This window comes from Schistocerca gregaria, chromosome X (assembly GCF_023897955.1).
Source record: "Schistocerca gregaria isolate iqSchGreg1 chromosome X, iqSchGreg1.2, whole genome shotgun sequence".
Lineage (NCBI taxonomy): Eukaryota > Metazoa > Arthropoda > Insecta > Orthoptera > Acrididae > Schistocerca > Schistocerca gregaria.
The window spans coordinates 40,150,354-40,170,077 of record NC_064931.1 but is presented as its reverse complement, the minus strand read 5'-3'; the positions used below and the strand labels follow the sequence as shown (position 1 = coordinate 40,170,077).

The 19,724-nt window shown below is 39.8% G+C and overlaps 1 protein-coding gene across 1 annotated transcript in view; it reads left to right on the top strand.

Annotated features, from left to right (window-relative positions):
* LOC126297454 (outer dynein arm-docking complex subunit 3) overlaps positions 1-19,724 on the top strand; it is a 291,407-nt gene that overhangs the window by 227,878 nt on the left and 43,805 nt on the right. The window lies entirely within an intron of this gene.

Below are 19,724 nucleotides of genomic sequence, written 5' to 3'. Positions count from 1 at the left end.
TGCACGATTCGACCAGCTGTCTAAATGGAGACCCACAATGAAGCGCTTTTCAAGCTCTGTCAGGTAGGGGTAATGTTGACTCACACGAGTATGCAGCATCTGTGATCAGTCAATATCTGATGCTGCCTTTCTCCCTTTTGGTTACAACACTAAACACGAACAGCAATAATGAACTCGTAGCCATTCCAACTGTCACAAAAAATTGCAGCTCTAATCATTTTAGCAGCTGGCAGCCGTGTTGGCCGGTCGCATCCTCTAAGTGCGATGACATCAGCACTATCCGAGCAGAGTGTTGGTGTCGTTCTGGGTTAATTACACAGCCTTCTCATTATTTCCAGCAGCGCCCGTCCAATACTGTTGTTAAAAATATCACGCTGTTTTAGTTTCTTTCGTCTCATCTTTTCTGCGATCTAATACTTACGACCAGTGGATGTCTGTGTGATGTTTACATTCTCATGTTTACGTCTGACCAATGTCTGGAAGTTAGTTCTACAACACTGAGTCAAAAATCTTGGAATAAGCAGTTTTTGCGTAGATCAAAACTAGAAGCATGTGCTTGTGAGTTGTTACTGCAGAATGCTTGTCTTGTAATTGTAACTGCCTACAGATCCATTTTAGGAAACTTTCAGCAATTTGTGAGAAATCTAGATGCAATATTGAGCTATCTCTCGGACAAGAAGAAACAGTTAGTAGTTTGTAGAGATTTCAGTGTGGAGTTATCAAAAGACTCTGGCAGCGAAAAAAGGTACTAGAATCATTATTTAGCTGTTTCAGTGTGATTTCAATTGTAAATTTTCCAACTCACGTGAAACAACAAAGCAGATCTTGGCTGATAACATTTTTGTAGAGAGTGCTTAGAATGAAACAATTAATGTGTATCAAATTGTTAATGGACTATCTGGTCATGATGCACAGTTTACTGAAATAAACAATGTAGCACGTTACAGCTCTGAGGCATATTCGTCACAGCAGTGAGACGGAGGTGCTGATGTGAAATTCAACACATTTAATTGTAAATTTTTGTCAATTGTCAATTTTCGAAACCAGGTTTCATATAAAGTTATCCAGATGGCCTAATGAAAAAAGTAAGCCATGGATAACAGAAGGAATTAAAATTTCAAATAAAAGGATTAAAATTTCATACAAAAGGGAAATTTATATAGAGGCCGGAATAATTCAAGATCCAACATCATATGCATACCACAAAAAATACTGTGACATTTTAAGAAAAGACTTTAAATCGTTCAGAAATATGCTCTTTCTGACAGACATTAATAATGTCAGTAATGAGATTAAAACTATATAGGATACTGTGAAAGGCTCAGTGTACATCAAAACGAGCTGAGAATGTTGTGACTGATAAGTCATGAGCTGAACATACTTTTAACCATCACTTTCCACATGTTGCAGCAAAATAGGATTAATTGTTCAGTAAAAGAAGCAAGAAATTATATTAAAAATTTCATTCCACAAAATTTCAATAAGTTAGAATTAAAACAAACTTACCTAACTGAAATTAATATAATTATAAAAATTGTTAAGAAACAAAAGCTCTTCTGGTGTTGGTGGAATTTCTAATGGAATTCAGAAAAATGATCTAACTTAATAAGTAGTGTCCTTAGTGCATTTTTCCAGTCAGATGAAAATATGGAATTGTTCAACTTCCCTATAAGAAACTTGGCAAGAAAGATTTGATTAATTATCAACCAAATTCCTTGCTAGCATCGTTTTCCAAAATATTCGAAAATGTAAGGTACTCAAGAGTAGCCTAACATTTAAGTAGAAACAATTTACTAACCAAATTTACAGAAACGTTTCTCAACTGCAAATGCTATTTATATACGCAATTCCCAGATATTACAAGCTTTAAATAATAAAATACTTCCAGCTGGTGTTATCTGTGATCTTTCCAAAGTGTTTGATTGTGTAGATCCTGTTACTCTCTCAGAAAAACTTTAGTTCCAGGGAACTGATGGCGTTGTGTACAATTAGTATAAATCATAATTAACAATCTAAATGCAAAAGTCTGTGGTGAATAATTCAGATAATGTTGAATGGATGGAAAATTTCAATAACTTGGGGAAATCGCGAAATGATTCGAAAAACATTCGATTTTGGGTCCGCTCGTATTCTTAATATGTCAGTGAGACAGTGACCTTCCACCTAATATATTCATCTAACAGAATTTGCACTTTTTTGCAGATGATATTAGTGTTATAATAAATCCAATCAGAGATAAAGCAACAGAATAGCGTGTTAACGTTGTTTTTTCAAAGAGGTATTAAGTGGAATCCTTCTTAATGTACAGAAAACACACTACATTCAGCTCTGTACACGAAATACACATATTAGTAATTGATATGCACATGAATACGACTAGTAAAAAGTGTAGAATGCTCCAAATTATTGTGTGTACATACTGATAAAATCTTGAACTGAGAGAAGCGTATTACTGAGCTACTCAAACAATTAAGTTCACCCAGTGGAATGCAGTGACCGTTCATATAGCTGAAGCAATGGATATTATACTTCTATACACATATCAAAAAAAGGTTTGCATCACCTCTGTTCCGAGAGTTCCGGAACCTGTACAGAAAATTGGAATAGAAATCAACATAAACATCATTTCCGCCTTTTTTACTGCTCATGAAAACCACACATTGCATGTTGTACCACCATACAGCGAGACCTTCATATGTGGTGGTCCAGATTGCTGTACACACCGATACCTCTAATACCCAGTAGCATGTTCTCTTGCATTGATGCATGCCTGTATTCGTCGTGGTATGCTATCCGCAAGTTCATTACAGATTGTCCCACTCCTCAACAGCGATTCGGCGTAGATCCCTCAGAGTGGTTGGTGGGTCACGTCGTCCATAAACAGCCGTTTTCAATCTGTCCCAGGCATGTTCGATAGGGTTCACCTCTGAAGAACATGCTGGCCACTCTAGTCGAGCGACGTCGTTATTCCAAAGGAAGTCATTTAAAAGATGTGCACGATGGGGGCGCGAAATAAAGTCCATGAAGACGAATGCCTCGACAATATGCTGCCGATATGGTTGCACTATCGGTAGCAGGATGGCATTCACGTATTGTACAGCCGTTATGGCATCTTCCATGACCACCAGCGGCGTACGTCGGCCCCTCATAATGCCACCCCAAAACAGCAGGGCACCTCCACGTTGCTGCACTCGCTGGACAGTGTGACTAAGGCGTTCAGCCTAACCGGTATGAAACGTCCCCTTAGAACAATTGTACACGACTGTGCTTAAATTGACACACAATATTTTTTTTGCGCAACGCAATCTGACTTTCAGTAACCCCTACAAGAGAATGGCCCTGACTAACATTAATCTATATGTTTCACAAATCACTTACCTCTCAAAAATCTTCGCTACTCGAACTACTGCAATACAGCGAGTGTCACTACTGCCAGCTAACTAAAAGATTCAAACTACGGAAGTCACTAACTACTGATAGGCACAGTTAGCAAATGAAAGATTTTAATAGAGAACAAACAATGTATTTACCTTAATAGTCATAATATATATAGCAGTTCATGACACCAATTCTTACAAATTTCAAAACTCCGCCATCTCTGTCCCCACGTCCACCACTGCTGGCGGCTCACCTCCAACTGCGCAACGCTACGCGCTGTTAGCATCCAGCTGCCGCTGCCCAACACTACAATGGCAGACAACAATGCAAACCAGCTACAGACTGCACACGGCACAGCCAGTGATTTTTCATACAGAGCGCTATGTGGCGTTACCAATAAGAAAACGTAAACAGCCTACTTACATAGCCCCCATGCTCCCCACAAAAAAATTTACAAATTGTCTTGGGCAGTGGCCAATACAGATTTGGAAATTTTTTTCATAATTAAAATAACAAAGAAATGAAATGCACACACTTATCGATACAATGTTGGTCAAAAGCTAAAATTTTTTTCACAGTCCATAAAGACAGTCCTGATCATTCATCAAAGTAAAATTGCAGTGTTTTTCTCAAAGTCTGAGTAGTAAAAGAAAATGCACACGGAATTAGTGGATTTCCATGCAGTCTTCAAGAAGTAGCGTTGTCCTTCCAACGGAAAGACAGTGCTGACTCTTGACATGCAGACAGGTAATGGGCCACAACAGAGCAAACCCACAGCAGAGTCAGTCGAAGTTTTAAAGAATATTGGTAGGTAGGTCGTCACAGAGTAGACCCATTGTAGTCCTGGTAGAGATTACGGTATTGGTGGGCCACCAGAGGTGCAGACCCACTGCAGTCCTTGCAGAAATAATGGTATTGGTGGGTCATCAAAGGTGTAGACACACTGTAGTCCTTGTAGAAATGGCCAGCAGCCATCTGTTTGACTGTGCAGGTGCACAATCACCATTGAAGAGTCTTGCGGATAATATAGCAAGTCCATAACCACCACTTGTGCAGTGAAATGTAACTTAAAAGTTACTTAATTTGATGAACTGTTGTCAATTACAATTTTATAACATAAGAATACAATAACAAAGGTACAAAATATATCATTAAAGAACATAACAATACAGATAACATTTGTAGTAGTACAGGCTTTACAAAAGAATCGAAATAACAAACACATCAGTGTTACAAAAATTACGACATAAGTACATACATAAAACATCAGAATAACTTTTGAAACATCATGAGCATTAGAACAAAACAGAATAAATAATGTGTAAACATCTTTACAAAGTAAATAACATGTTATTAATGCAAATTATATTTGAGGATAACAGTATTCCTCATCATAGTGAATGTAGCTTAGTATTAGAAAAATTCTGCAACATAAGTCTTATCAGATAAACATATAAAGACAGGAAGAACATAAATACACATGGGTACACAAACACATAGTGGGATAACACAAGGAAAGGGCAGGGTTTGTTTTACTGCAGTATTTTGCAAACAAAACTTTCTTTACTTCTCGGAGATATCCCTTCATTCTTCATTATTTCCAAAAAGTCCTATCTATACCTGCTTTCTGTACTTTTCTCATATAACCTCTCAGTGCATTTCTTCAAATCCATCGCAACTCATTCTCTTATATAGGCTACCCCCTCTTAAGCTAACTTAAATCTACTGAGCTCAGATGCTTAACTAAGGGACGAGGCAATGCAGCGGCACAAAACAATTAATACAAACAGCAATGACAAAAAAATGCAAGTAAGAATAGCGATCAGCAATGAATGTAATAATTTGTATGTAAACATGACAAAGCTGAAGCAGAAAAAATATTACAGTAAAAATGTTTAATACCTATGTCAAACCTTAACACTAGAGTGATGCATCACGAGAACATACGCTAGCAGATAAGTTACCAAAACGTAAAAAAATTATTTTTGCAATTCCTGTGAAGGGAAATGTCTATTTGTGATCTCTTTTCCAAGAAAGTACATCATAAAATGATTCTTTACTGGGTCTGTAGACAGAAAATAGTGATATTAGTACATCTATTAAATTTTATTTTAACCAATGCTGCAGTGCAGATAGAAACAGGATATTAAACAAAATGAGCAATATCTCAGCTAGAAAGACAATAGATATAAAATGTTTCTCATCATTTCATTTCAGTAAATGTCATGAATTAAGAACTCTACAGTGTAATCGTGTTTTCAAGTTTGAGGGTGTTGTATTTACGATGCTTTCTACAAAGGAATGTCAATAGCGAGGATAATGGCTTCCCTTTTTTTTTTACCTGTGCCTCTGAAAGGCACACACTAATGGCTTTTTTCCCAGGCGACTGTCGCACAGCTGGGTGCCCACGAAGTATTACGTGCAGGTGGTCACTTACCTTTCTTACTGAAAAAATTACGACAGCAGTTTCCGCTACAGTGACAGTCTTATATAAAATATTTTCACAGGTTGAGAATTTGCGTTACCAATCTGTAGAAACAAAATCCTTTAAATATAATAGTGTCCAAATTTTCACGAGCATAGTGATACATTCACGCATATACACACATTTCGTAACTCTTAAAGTACGATTCTCGGTTTCCAACATCCTTTTTCACAAAACAGAGTCCCTAACCACTACTCATTATTCCTTACCTTATTACACATATACATATTCGTCGACACTTCTTCAATATTTCATCAAAACAGATACGTAGCATAACAAAGTAACTCATATAGCATCAGCTTAAACATACCTCAGCAGCATAATTCACATCGTCGTCGTAATAATAACATCATAACACCTCAATCAAATCTCAAAAACGTCATGGCTTTCTGCAATAATTTCAAAACCTAAAAAAAATACTCTGCTCATGTCAAGTGTCATCTGCCTCAAACGTACTTTAAAAATCATGATCTCATACCAAATATGTCATTCAAAGCTCCTATAGTATCACAATGGTTCTGAAAAAATATGAACAGTTCACAAAGTACAGACAAAATACAATTTCGTAAGTGAGAAGTTATCCAACTGTGTAATTACGTAAACATCTGTCACTGATGTAGTAAAATGAATGTTTGTCTCTCCTAGTTCAATGATCAGATAGCTGCGTAATTAATGTGTTAGAGAAATACGGTACCGATGTGTAAAGTTGTATAAGCAAATACCATATTAGCTAGGGCTCCTTGTGCTTGCCACACACATGGTACACAAAGTAGGCGTGTACCCCCCTGAGGATTAACATAATTATATCCTCAGGTGTTACAGAATACAGCAATGGAATGAAATGTATCACGGAAAACCTTTGTATCATTGTACTTCAAATATCTTTAAAAATAAATGTTTTAAGTACAAAATTAATCACTCAAATACGTGTACTGTAGCGCTAAACTGTGCGTCTTGTTGTAAGATAATCTCTGTGCTGTGTAAATGTCGTAGTTATCGTCCTCCGAAAGCTAAGTTCTGCAGAAGTCAATGTACTTACCTCATGATAAACAAAAGTGAAATGCTTTGCGTATAGATATCGTAGTTACTACGCTTATTACTGTGATGAAGTAAGTACTGTACTGTAACGTATTGTTGTGCTACAGAAAAGGCTGTCTCATTTTAGCTATACCACAAAGTTACTACTAAAACATGTTTTCCTTTCCAGAAGAATTCAGAAAAACTGTGCAGATATAAAACAGATACACCGCAAAAGCACAATGTAAATTGTGTCACACATTAGTAGCGTCGTGATATAATCGTGTAGCTATCAAAGAAACCAAATGCTAAGTCATCTTTAATCTCACAGAAAGTACTTCAAATAAAGAATGTCTTTTCAACTAAACCAAAATGTTGCATTAAAATCTCATTAACAGTATATGTTCTAAGCATGTAAGCCTTATAGTCGTTACGTAATCGTGCAACTAACAAGCAAGAATGTACAAATAACAACAATGTGTCGTCTGTCCACTATAACCATGCATTCGTAATTTCTGTTTAAAAGTATTCCCTAGGTTCTAGACTGGATAGTTAACTTCAAAACATTGTTGCATGTTAACAGTTTCTCAGTGTGACAAAGCATACTAGAAATGTGAAGTGAAATGTTTTATGGCAAAGACAAAGTTAAAAAGCAGATTATATTTCAATAAACGGTTTTACATGTGAAATGTGGTGTAAACCTTTACTCTTCCTAGTACGCAGTGTTTCAACTTGAACGCAATTATCATATGGTATACGTCGGTAAAGAACACTGGAATTTTTCTCAAGATTAGCGTCTATGTTATTTTTCTCTGAGCCCGCCGGCGCACGTGCCTGCCTGCGGTGCAAGTCATTGTCTGTCTCTTTCTTGGCGCGCGCCGTTATTGGGATTAGGAGACCTTACTTCTACAAATTCACCTTGTCGAGAGGGCCCTGCTCTGTTTGAATCCCGCCAGTTCTGCTGCAATTCAGGTCTGTCGTTACGATCATATCGTCTGTCGTCATGTCGGTAGACTCCATAGTTTCTTTCTTGTCGGTCACGTGGTGGAGAATTTCTCTCTGAATCGTAACTGCGCGCTAGACCGTTGCGTCTTAAGTTATTCTGTCTCCCTTGATAATAATTATTTTGGTTCCCATATTGTCTGTTTCTCTGATTGTCTCTGTGATAGTCACTACTGCTGAGAGGTGATCTTTCCCTGTAATTATTACTACTCTGCCAACGGTTGTCATACGGGTGGTGTCTGTTTTGGTCACGATTTGTGTTGTGAGAATAGCCTTGTCGTGTCCAGTTGTTATTTCTTTCATCGCGGAATTGCGACGGATATGACCTGTAACTGTTGTGCTTCTGTTTTTGCGTTCCGCGATTGTCAGTGTCAATTTCCAGTTCTTGTAAGAGTCGCTGAAAAGCTTCAATGTCGTCTTTGCAATGGCCTGCCAAAATAATATGCCGTAAATGTTCAGGCAATTTGATTAAGCAAATGCGGATGAGTTCTGACGGGCTGTATGGGTTTGAAAGATACTGATTCTTATGTAACATGTCTTCAAAATATTTCACAAGACTTGAAAATTCAGATTGTTCGAAATTTTTCATCATTATGATGCCATGTTTTACTCGGTCTTTTGTGGCTTGAGACCAATATGCTGAGAAGAAGGCATGGTAAAATTCTCCTTCACTGTGGCAATCGTGAATGACCGATCGCATTCTTACATCTGGTTCATTCTCCAAGTAGCCACACATAAATTCTAATCTGTGCTCTAATGACCAGTTGGGAGGAAAACAATGAGAGAATTGATGAAGCCACGCTTGTGGATGAATTTCGTTGCCAGAATTCTTAAATGTTTTGAATTTAGGTGTAGTAATGAACAGCTTATAGTCAAAATCATCGTGTCGGCGGATCGCATGTCGGTCATTGTTACGTCGTTTCGGCGGTTCCATCTCAAAATTCGGTGTACTTTGCCAATTTCTTTCATAATCTCCAAAGTGCCCTGTGTTATTATTTTGTGGCAGTTCCGTATTTTTATGTCCCTCTTCCCGTATTGGAGTGCGAGTGTCCTCTGAAATACGTAAATCTTGTATTACCTGTGTCAGCTGATCTTGTACTTCCCGGATTTCTCTTTGGTGTTGCGTATTAATTTGATTCTGATTTTGTTTGAATTTCCTAATTTGTTCGAACTCTTCTGTGTCATTAAAGACTACCGGTTTTGTGTCATTCAGATTATCATCTACCTTCGTAGATAAATTATTTAGCTGATCCGAAAGTTCAACTACTTTCTCTGATAATGAACTAATGTCCTCCATGTGTCTTTCTGAACCAATTTTCAGAGTATCTACTGTGTCCTTTAAGTTCGCTTGAGTTTTTGCAAGTTGCGTAACCGAATCGGTAGATGCAACTGAGTCAACTTTAGCTTGCAAAGTCTCATGATTTTCATGAACAATAGTTTGCAGTTCTTTTATGGCTGCTTCGTGAGTCTGTAATGCATTTTCATGCCGCGAAAAAATAGGTTGGAAATTCTCACAAATTTGTGTTTTTACGTCATTACAGACTTTTTGACATTTCGATTCGATTTTATGTAATTCAGTAGTTAAATCTTCACGTGTTTGTTCAAGCGTATGTTCCACTGAGTCTAACTTTTGAAGCTTTTGTTCCATTGCGTCTAACTTTTGAAGATTTTGTTCCATTGTGTCAAACTTTTGAAGCTTTTGCTGTGTTTGTCTCTGATTTTGTTCCATTGTGCCTAACTTTTGAAGCTTTTGCTGTGTTTGTCTCTGATTTTGTTCCATTGTGTCTAACTTTTGAAGATTTTGCCCCATTTGTTTCTGATTTTGTTGCATTAATTGCAATAATAATGTATTAGTGTCTGGAATCTGTTTTTCTATGCTTTTTGGCAGTGCATTTTCACCGGCAACATTTACATTTTGACAGGCAGAAAATGTGTCTTGACTCATTTGAGAAAACGGTGAGGACCCATAACCTAAGTCTACAGTATTTGCAATATTGTCTTCTGTCATTTCGGATTCCTGAGGCGAGCTGTTGCCGACTGATCGATCGATAATTGTTCTCTGTTCACTACTTGTTTCATTGTCTACACCATTATTTGCCTCCCGCTCCATTTCCTTATGCACAATTACCAAATTACTACTTCGAATGTCTGTTAATTCACTACACAGTGGTGCTGATAAGGTACGCTCGTCGTCACTATTATTTCTCAGTTTACTTTGGAGCCTAGTGTTACGTTTTTCACACGTCATTATTGTCACAATATTTCACACGATAACACATAAAAGCACAATTTGAAGAGCAAAAAAAAGAGAACACATTAACATAGCACTGAAAATAATATCTAGTTAATTGCAAGCGAAGCTGCGAAGTACTTGGTGCAAATCTACATGCATGCCACAACTGTTTTACTGTACAGCAATGAAAGACTGCAACTACAAAGGAAATTCTCTCTATGATTACGTGCTAGCAATAAACAAAGGCTACACTAACTACACAAACTACAAGAAAAAATCAGAAGATTCCAGTGAGGTATCCTTGGCTAAGGGTCGACATATGAAACGTCCCCTTAGAACAATTGTACACGACTGTGCTTAAACTGACACACAATATTTTTTTTTTCGCAACGCAATCTGACTTTCAGTAATCCCTACAAGAGAATGGCTCTGACTAACATTAATCTATATGTTTCACAAATCACTTACCTCTCAAAAATCTTCGTTACTCGAACTACTGCAATACAGCGAGCGCCACTACTGCCAGCTAACTAAAAGATTCAAACTACGGAAGTCACTAACTACTGATAGGCACAGTTAGCAAATGAAAGATTTTAATAGAGAACAAACAATGTATTTACCTTAATAGTCATAATATATATAGCAGTTCATGACACCAATTCTTACAAATTTCAAAACTCCGCCATCTCTGTCCCCACGTCCACCACTGCTGGCGGCTCACCTCCAACTGCGCAACGCTACGCGCTGTTAGCATCCAGCTGCCGCTGCCCAACACTACAATGGCAGACAACAATGCAAACCAGCCACAGACTGCACACGGCACAGCCAGCGATTTTTCATACAGAGCGCTACGTGTCGTTACCAATACGAAAACGTAAACAGCCTACTTACAACGGGTTGCCTCCAAACACGTCTCCGACGATTGTCTGGTTGAATGCATATGCGACACTCATCGGTGAAGAGAACGCGATGCCAATCCTGAGCAGTCCATTCTGCATGTTGTTGGGCCCATCTGTACCACGCTTCGTGGTGTCATGGTTGCAAAGATGGACATCGCCATACACGTTGTGAGTGAAGTTACGCATCACTGCGCACAGTTTGAGTCTAACACGACGTCCTGTGGCTGCACGAAAAGCGTTATTCAACATGGTGGCGTTGCTGTTAGAGTTCCTCCGAGCCATAATCCGTAGGTAGCTGTCATCCACTGCAGTAGTAGCCCTTGGGCGGCCTGAGCGAGACATGTCATTGACAGTTCCTATCTCTCTATATCTCCTCCATGTCCAAACAACATCACTTTGGTTACTCCGAGACGCCTGGACACTTCCCTTGTTGAGAACCCTTCCTGGCACAAAGTGACAATGTGGACGCTATCGAACTGCGGTATTGACCCTCTAGGCATAGTTGAACGACAGACAACGCGAGCCATGTACCTCCTTCCTGGTGGAATGACTGGAACTGATCTGCTGTCGGATCTTCTCCGTCTAATAGGCGCTGCTCATGCATGGTTGTTTACATGTTTTGGGCGGGTTTAGTGTCATCTCTGAACAGTCAGAGGGACTGTGTCTGTGGTAGAATATCCACAGTCGACGTCTATCTTATGGAGTTCTGGGAACCAAAGTGATTCAAAACTTTTTCTGATGTGTGTATACAATATGTTTGTATTATCATAATTATTGTTATATTGTTAGTTAATTAATAAGAATATTAACTTTGTAATTATAAGGAAACAATAGTAAATCAGGTGACAGGCTTATCTTCGTAACACCCACAACTGAGAATGTTTTAAATTAAAAGCATATATACTGAAGACTGAAATCAAAACTGGCAACAGTTTAAATTGAAAGAAAAACTGAAAGAACAAATGTTGAAATAATTAGACATAATGTCAGTTTGTATTACTGTGTGTTAACCTTTATAGAAAATAAGTAGTTTCCTGATTTAAACTCATCGCTGACAATTTGTTTGATCAGCTCTGGAGGATCAACAAAATTGAAATTCCATGTTTCTCTCCTGGGAAGAAAATTTGGTAACCAACTCCCTCCCCCCAAGAAAATGTTCCTCCTTGCTGAATTCTTGCAGTAGGCGAGCTTCAATTGAAATAATTCCAAGATGAGACAGTCTTTCTTCTCCAGTAGAATTTCGAGAATAGCTCTTGATTCTCTTCAGCACTGAATGCGACGATTCTACTGAAGACAGGAATTGTGTACAGTAACGACACTAATGCATTAAACTGTTAAAAAGTTTTATTTAGTATTGAATTAGTACGCACTAGTTTTGCAAGTTCACTCGTGCTTTTATTTCTAAACTCTTCAGTACTGTACATTGCAGTCTGTTCATTTTTAATGGAATGGCGTCGAAGAATGTTCCAACTGCGCATTAGAGACTTTGTAAGTTGGTTCCGGGTAACTGTTTGGAATATTGTCCACAGATTTCATGGGAGAATAAATTTAAATATTTCACCTTACAATAGCCTTGAAACCTCAAATCCAAATGGCTGTCGGTGTTATCAAACAATTCGCAATAGATGTATTTCTAATTGATATTTTTTCGTTTTCGATGGTTCTCCCACTTGATACACGTTTTCTTGGACAACTCGTTGACAGCCGTCACGTAACGCGGCTACGGAGCGGCGAGTTTCTTGGATTTTCTGTTCACACTACAAAATGTCACTTGCCTGGTTCTGAAGGATGTAGTATAACACGTTGCTGAAGGTAAATATTTCGTCGAATGTGCTCAAGAGAAAACACATTTTAAATTTTCTAAAAGTGGCAAACGGCATTTTGCGTTAAAATATCTGAACCAATTTCTTCAGGATGTTCTGGCATAGCACTAAACACAACACAAAGTTTAATTCTATTCCTACATGTAACGATTACCATTCTTGATTAATTCCATCACGTTGGACAGGCATGTCGAAGACGATGTTGCAAAAATTTATCAGACATTTAGGAAATCTTTAAAAAGAAAGCTGCAAGTCGATTAAGCGAACTAAAACATATTTTTCTCTCAGTACTTTGAGACAAAACGAGGTTTAGTTTAAGGGCATAACAGTGAACAAATATGGCTTCTGGATGTGTGATTCGGGTTCATGCTCGAACCCCATCCAGATTTCCCACCACGATCACCTGCAATCAATTTTTCATTTCATCGGAATTCTGATCAGAAGTGCCATGTAAGTTCCGCAGTAGCCTGCGCATCTTTGTCACTACCTATATCACAGAACCCTAACAATCTTTCCTATATCCCTCCTTCATATACATGTTGTTGCGGTCTTCAGTCCTGAGACTGGTTTGATGCAGCTCTCTATGCTACTCTATCCTGTGCAAGCTTCTTCATCTCCCCGTACCTAGTGCAACCTACATCATTCTGAATCTGTTTAGTGTATTCATCTCTTGGTCTCCGTCTACGAGTTTTACCCTCCACGCTGCCCTCAAATGCTAAATTTGTGATCCCTCGATGCCTCAGAACATGTCCTACCAACCGATCCCTTCTTCTAGTTAAGTTGTGCCACAAACTTCTCCCCAGTTCTATTCAATACCTCATCAATAGTTATGTGATCTACCCATCTAATTTTCAGCATTCTTCTGTAGCACCACATTTCGAAAGCTTCTATTCTCTTCTTGTCCAAACCATTTATCGCCCATGTTTCATTTCCATACATGGGTACACTCCACACAAATACTTTCAGAAACGACTTTCTGACGCTTAAATCAATACTCGATGTTAACAAATTTCTCTTCTTCAGAATCGCTTTCCTTGCCATTGCCAGTCTACATTTTATATCCTCTCTATTCGACCATCATCAGTTATTTTGCTCCCCAAATAGCAAAACTCCTTTACTACTTTAAGTGTCTCATTTCTTAATCTAATTCCCTCAGCATCACCCGACTTAATTCGACTACATTCCATTATCCTCGTTTTGCTTTTGTTGATGTTCATCTTAAATCCTCCTTTCAAGACACTATCCATTCCGTTCAACTGCTCTTCCGAGTCCTTTGCTGTCTCTGACAGAATTACAATGTCATCGGCGAACCTCAAAGTTTTTATTTCTTCTTCATGGATTTTAATACCTACTCCGAATTTTTCTTTTGTTTCCTTTAGTGCTTGCTCAATATACTGATTGAATAACATCGGGGACAGGTTACAACCCTGTCTCACTCCCTTCCCAACCGCTGCTTCCCTTTCATACCCCTCTACTCTTATAACTGCCGTCTGGTTTCTGTACAAATTGTAAATAGCCTTTCGCTCCCTGTATTTTACCCCTGCCACCTTCAGAGTTTGAAAGAGAGTATTCCAGTCAACACTGTCAAAAGCTTTCTCTAAGTCTACAAATGCTAAAAACGTAGGTTCTTGTTAATACAACAGTCTTAAAAAAAAATTTCCACGAAACACGTTAATGGGGTCACCCTGAAGTGATACACAGTTGCACTTTGCTGTCATGTGGGTGCGAGCCAGGTCGCACGAGCACCTGTGCTCAACTGCTAGACTTCTTAGCGTGCCTGTACCTGTGAGAAGCCAGTTAGCCCGCAAGAGCTCCGTGAAAGTGTCACTTCGCGCAAATGTCACTCCGTGCAAGTTTTCTCGAAAGAATGTGCAGAAAACAGTTTGGACAAAAGCTATTTTACAACACATGGGACCATAATTTTATGGTATATTACCAGATATTATCTGGCACCTTAACATACGTCCATACACATTCGCCAGACTCGAAAACTGAGTAAAATAGTACCACACTACTATTGGTACACTCTGTTACTCCGTCTCTGTGTTACACGTTCCAGTTACATTAATGCGGAAACAAAGTGGTTGATCTTACGTCCGAAAGTGGATGACCATTGGATTTTAGACCAAAGGTGGAAGCATTTCCGAAACGGCTATCTCGGTTAACACTTAATGTGCCGCTGTGGTTGAAGTATACCGTCTATGGCGCTGAGGTAACTGTTGTGCGTCACAGGCAATAGATGATATAGGTGAACGACGGCTACATAGATGTGTACGGGGGAATAGACGTGCAGTTGTCGAGCAGCTGATCGGCCAGACCAACCAGGGGGCTACCAACAGTGTCTCCTCAACAACAGTCCAGTGAAAGTTGCTGCGTAGGGCCTCCGCAGCTGGTGCGTGGTTCGTGCACCCACACTGTCTGCTGTTCATTGGCGATGAAGGCTGGAATTTGCACTCCAGTACCGTAACTAAACGTCCACTGAGTGGATGAATCACGTCTTATGCTCCATCGGACAGATAGCCGTTGGCGTATGTTCCGTGAAGCAGCTGAAATTGAATATCCTGCAACAGTCATCGGAAGAGTCCAGGACGGAGGGTATTACCTGTGTGATCTCGTCATTCTGAAAGGCACATTGGATCAGCACAGGTATGCGGTTTTCCTTGGAGACCGTGTCCACCCCTACATTCAGTTTGTTTTTCCTCAACACGATGGCATCTATCAGCAGGACAATGAAACGTGTCACACAGCACGCAATGTGCGTGTGTGGTTCGAATAGCACTAGAATTGGTTTACCGTTCTCCTCTGGCCATCAGACTCCCCCAGATTAAACGCAATCGAGACTCTGTGGGACCATCTGGATCGGGTATCGGGTTGTTCACTCCTTGGATCCTTGGCAGCTGGCCGCTGCACTGCCTCTACAGCCCTCCAGAACCTCACTGACTGTCTTCCTGCAAATCTTGCAGCGGTCCACACTGCAAAAGGTGGTTATTCAGGCTTCCGACAGGTGGTCACATTAATACGACTCGACAGTGTCCGAAGCTAGCACCGGCCGTGTCAGGAAAAGCACGCACGTCGCCCGTGACCGGGAGAGGTCATATGCTTGGTAAGCCCAAGGCACCCTAGGTGAAACAGTGAATATTTCATCTTCATTTTCCATGCTGTTTCCTTACTATTGTTCTGTCCTGTGTCTGTGTGAATGTAATTCCTTTATTATCAGTTATAAGTAAGTTATCGTGTGAGAGAGAGTATGTATGCACATGTAGTGTAAGAACAAATGTGAGCTATGATGAGTTGTGCGACGGAAAAGAGTAATTGTTAGATGTGAGTGTTGTTCAAAGGATATTTAAAGTTGATAAATGGCTTATCCAGGCTTTGGTAGTAATAAATCTTTGTTTACACGGTGATTCTAAAAGTGAATGTGTGTATATACCGGGTGATCAAAAAGTCAGAGTAAATTTGAAAAATTAATAAACCATCTGTCCGACATTTTTTGAACGTACGTATTTTTTTGGTTCTAATACAACCCCGTGTCATTCCAAGCACGTGTGTCAATTTGTACCTCGCTATCTACATTATTCCGTTATTTATTCAGTTTTCAAATTTATACTGACATTTTGGTCACCCAGTATATTGACTCCCTCCAGTTTAGGACGTGATGATACGATTTTGTTGCTATATTGAGTGACACTAAAGAGATTATTTAAGCCGATTTTGTGGATTGATAGATTCCCTCCAAAGGTAGAGGATGCATAGTGTAACTACATTGGTTTTACGTTATCTCGAGGAGTAAGAGGAGGTGTAATGGGAATCATTGGTTCCGTGCAAATGGAGATTGTCACAAAGAGATGTTTGTCCTTGTAGGCTTATATTAGAGTTGGGCAGTAGACTTAAAAGAATAAGGCTGTGTCTGTATGTATTGACTGATGTATTAGTTATTTGTCAGTGGCTGAATGAAGTATGACTGTGCCCAACTTTGATGTTCTGAGTATATCTTTGCTGATGCTGATAGCATTATAGGCAACTGATGTTGGTAATGAGAATGGGTGCGTGGAAGAAGCCACCTCCAAGTACAATCGGGTGCACACTGAGCAACATTGCTTATTACCAGCAGCTGATTCTTCAACCACATGTCAACACAGAAATAGTAATTTCCCTATAGGGTCTTTTACAATACCACTTATTATGGTCTAGATAAACATTGAGGGGCTTTTGTATGCCAACAGGACCTTATTGGCTGATTCGTGTAAGGACTGTATATGTGACATCCTTCTAGTTCAAGAATCTCACTGGGGCTACAACAGCCATCAGCCCAATATCGCAGGCTTGGAGCTTCTTCTAGAGACAATCAATGATGACTATGGCAGCGCCATTTTTTCCTAAACAAACCAACCACATCAACCTCACTGACTGGAGGGATAACATCGAAATTTTTGCTCAACTTTTCCAAGCCACCCAGTGTCGACTTAACGTTTGAAAAACCCGGAAACTTCAACTGCCAGGATGCAGACTTCATCCTTGATGATTACAGCTGCCAAACTACATCTTGAGGATACCCAGATTCTGACACCAATGGTGAAAAAGGGAAACCTGCGCAGAGACTCATAATATGCAAGTAATTCATGATCCCATGTCGCCAGCATCATTTGACAGCGGTTGGTGGAAGAGAGGCTACAACCCAAAGCACATTTTCGTGTCATCCAAAGTTTCTGGGAGCTACTTGAAGATGATGTGTAAGCCTAATCCACCTTACCCAGCATAGGCCTCTGATCTGCAGAGCGAATGCCATGTTAGTACCAGAAGAGATACCTTTCATGGGAAGGTTCAGTTTTCAGAAGGCTGATTGGGAAATGTTTCTAACAAACTCGATACAGAAACTGCCAAGATTCCAATGTAGCCCAACATATATAAGACATTCATCAAATGTAGCCAGAGTGTTTCAAGAAGGACCTTCCAGAGAGGTTGTAGAACAAGGTATCTACCAAGACTGACTGACGATAGCAAACAGTTGATGGATCTTTTTGAGTCAGACTCATTTGCTGATGACACTCTCCAGGTCGGTGAGGACTTGTGTGCACCATCTCAGAAAATCATACATCGAAGTGGACCTCGCTGGTAAAGAAACATCATATGAAGTTAAATAGTAGATGAGCCAGGAATGTGCAAATTTTAATATGGCAGCAAGAGAAATGTATGTTTTACTCAAAATTCGCCACTCATGACGCTTCTCTGTAAGTTACAAATAGTTAACAAGCCAGGCGAAAATAAATTGCTGCTTTAGTTGCATTTTCAGTGGAGTTCCTTTAGGTAGTAACCAAAACATTAGTGATAACAGATCTTTTTGAATGGCCACCACGCGGGCGTGGAGGGGCTCTACTAAATATTTACAAAAACTGTGAGCGTGGGTTTCAGTTTAAAATGGTTCTTCCCCTCCAGCGCTCGCCATTTTCGTTAGATTGCCTCCCCGTAACCCCCACCACTACCGCTCTTTGCCGGCCGGAGTGGCCGAGCAGTTCTAGGCGCTATAGTCTGGAACCGCGCGACCGCTACGGTCGCAGGTTCGAATCCTGCCTGCCTCGGGCATGGGTGTGTGTGATGTACTTAAGTTAGTTAGGTTTAAGTAGTTCTAAGTCCTAGGGGACTGATGACCTCAGAAGTTTAAGTCCCATAGCGCTCAGAGCCATTTGAATCATGATTTGAAAATTACATGACAAAGTAAACGACTTCAAAATTGTTCCATCACTTTTCTGGAGGGCATCTGGGATCTACTGCGGTATCGATATTTCGGCTGACAACGTTTCAGCCTTTCTCAAGATTAGTCGCTTGCAAGATTTTTATAACCATTTTCCACTGTGGAGCAAACGCGCATTCGCCATAGCTAACACTGTTGGTAACAAGATGGATAAAACTATGATGTCTCTCAAACCATCAACTGTCAAAGTTGACAGAGACGACATCATAGTTACAGATAGTCTGCGTAAATCAGTTGCTGACTACTGATGCATCGTATATATGGATCGTGATAACCTCTTCAGCATCAACTAAGGCCTGAATACGGTGCATTGAAGCGCCGAAACTGATAGCTACACAAAAAATGACAACATAAGGACGGCTGTAGGTGTTTCATTTTCTTACAAATCTGGAGAACTAGTCCTCATTTCCTGAGAACTTCTGTTCTTGCTTTGTGTGTCAGCGTCAGAGTACGCCTCACCTGTAGTGCTGACACCAATCAGTTTGAGACTCCACTCAATGAAACAGATGATCCTGTTGGGATGTACGAAACGAACTCCTGCCAACAAACTCTACCTGATTGTTGGACTAGCTCCCCCACTGTCAGAAGGCCATCGCTGGAAAAAGGGGAGAGGGCAAAGAGGATCAATGTCCTTTGACCTACACTGCACGATCATCAAGCTGTAGTCTGTCGACTGAGGTCTAGAAAGAGCTTAATTTCTAGGACGTAAGCGCTGGAGGGAAATCCGGTGTCTAGCCGCATCACAGGATGGAAGAATAAGCTGCCCCTGTTTGAAGATCACTCGTTCGTCTTAGGTTGGATTTCCCCCACTGTAAGACCAACATGCAAAATTAGGGCAACCTTCTAGCTGATGGAGATGTGTTCTGCGGGTTCGGAACAGCACAAGATCCAGGCCACATGTTCATGTGCCTTCTACTGGAGAAACCTCAGAACTTGGTCGAGGCAAATGACAAACCCATGAGAGTTGCTACACTCCAAAAATACTGACCACACACGGAAATGAATTAAATGAATGAATGTTAAAGGGAGCTGTGGAGACCACAAATAAGGTATCATTTAGATTACATGTAGACTCGCATCTTTTGTCATTTGTAAATTTGGAAGGTTATTAATCTCAATGAATATGAGACCACAGTAT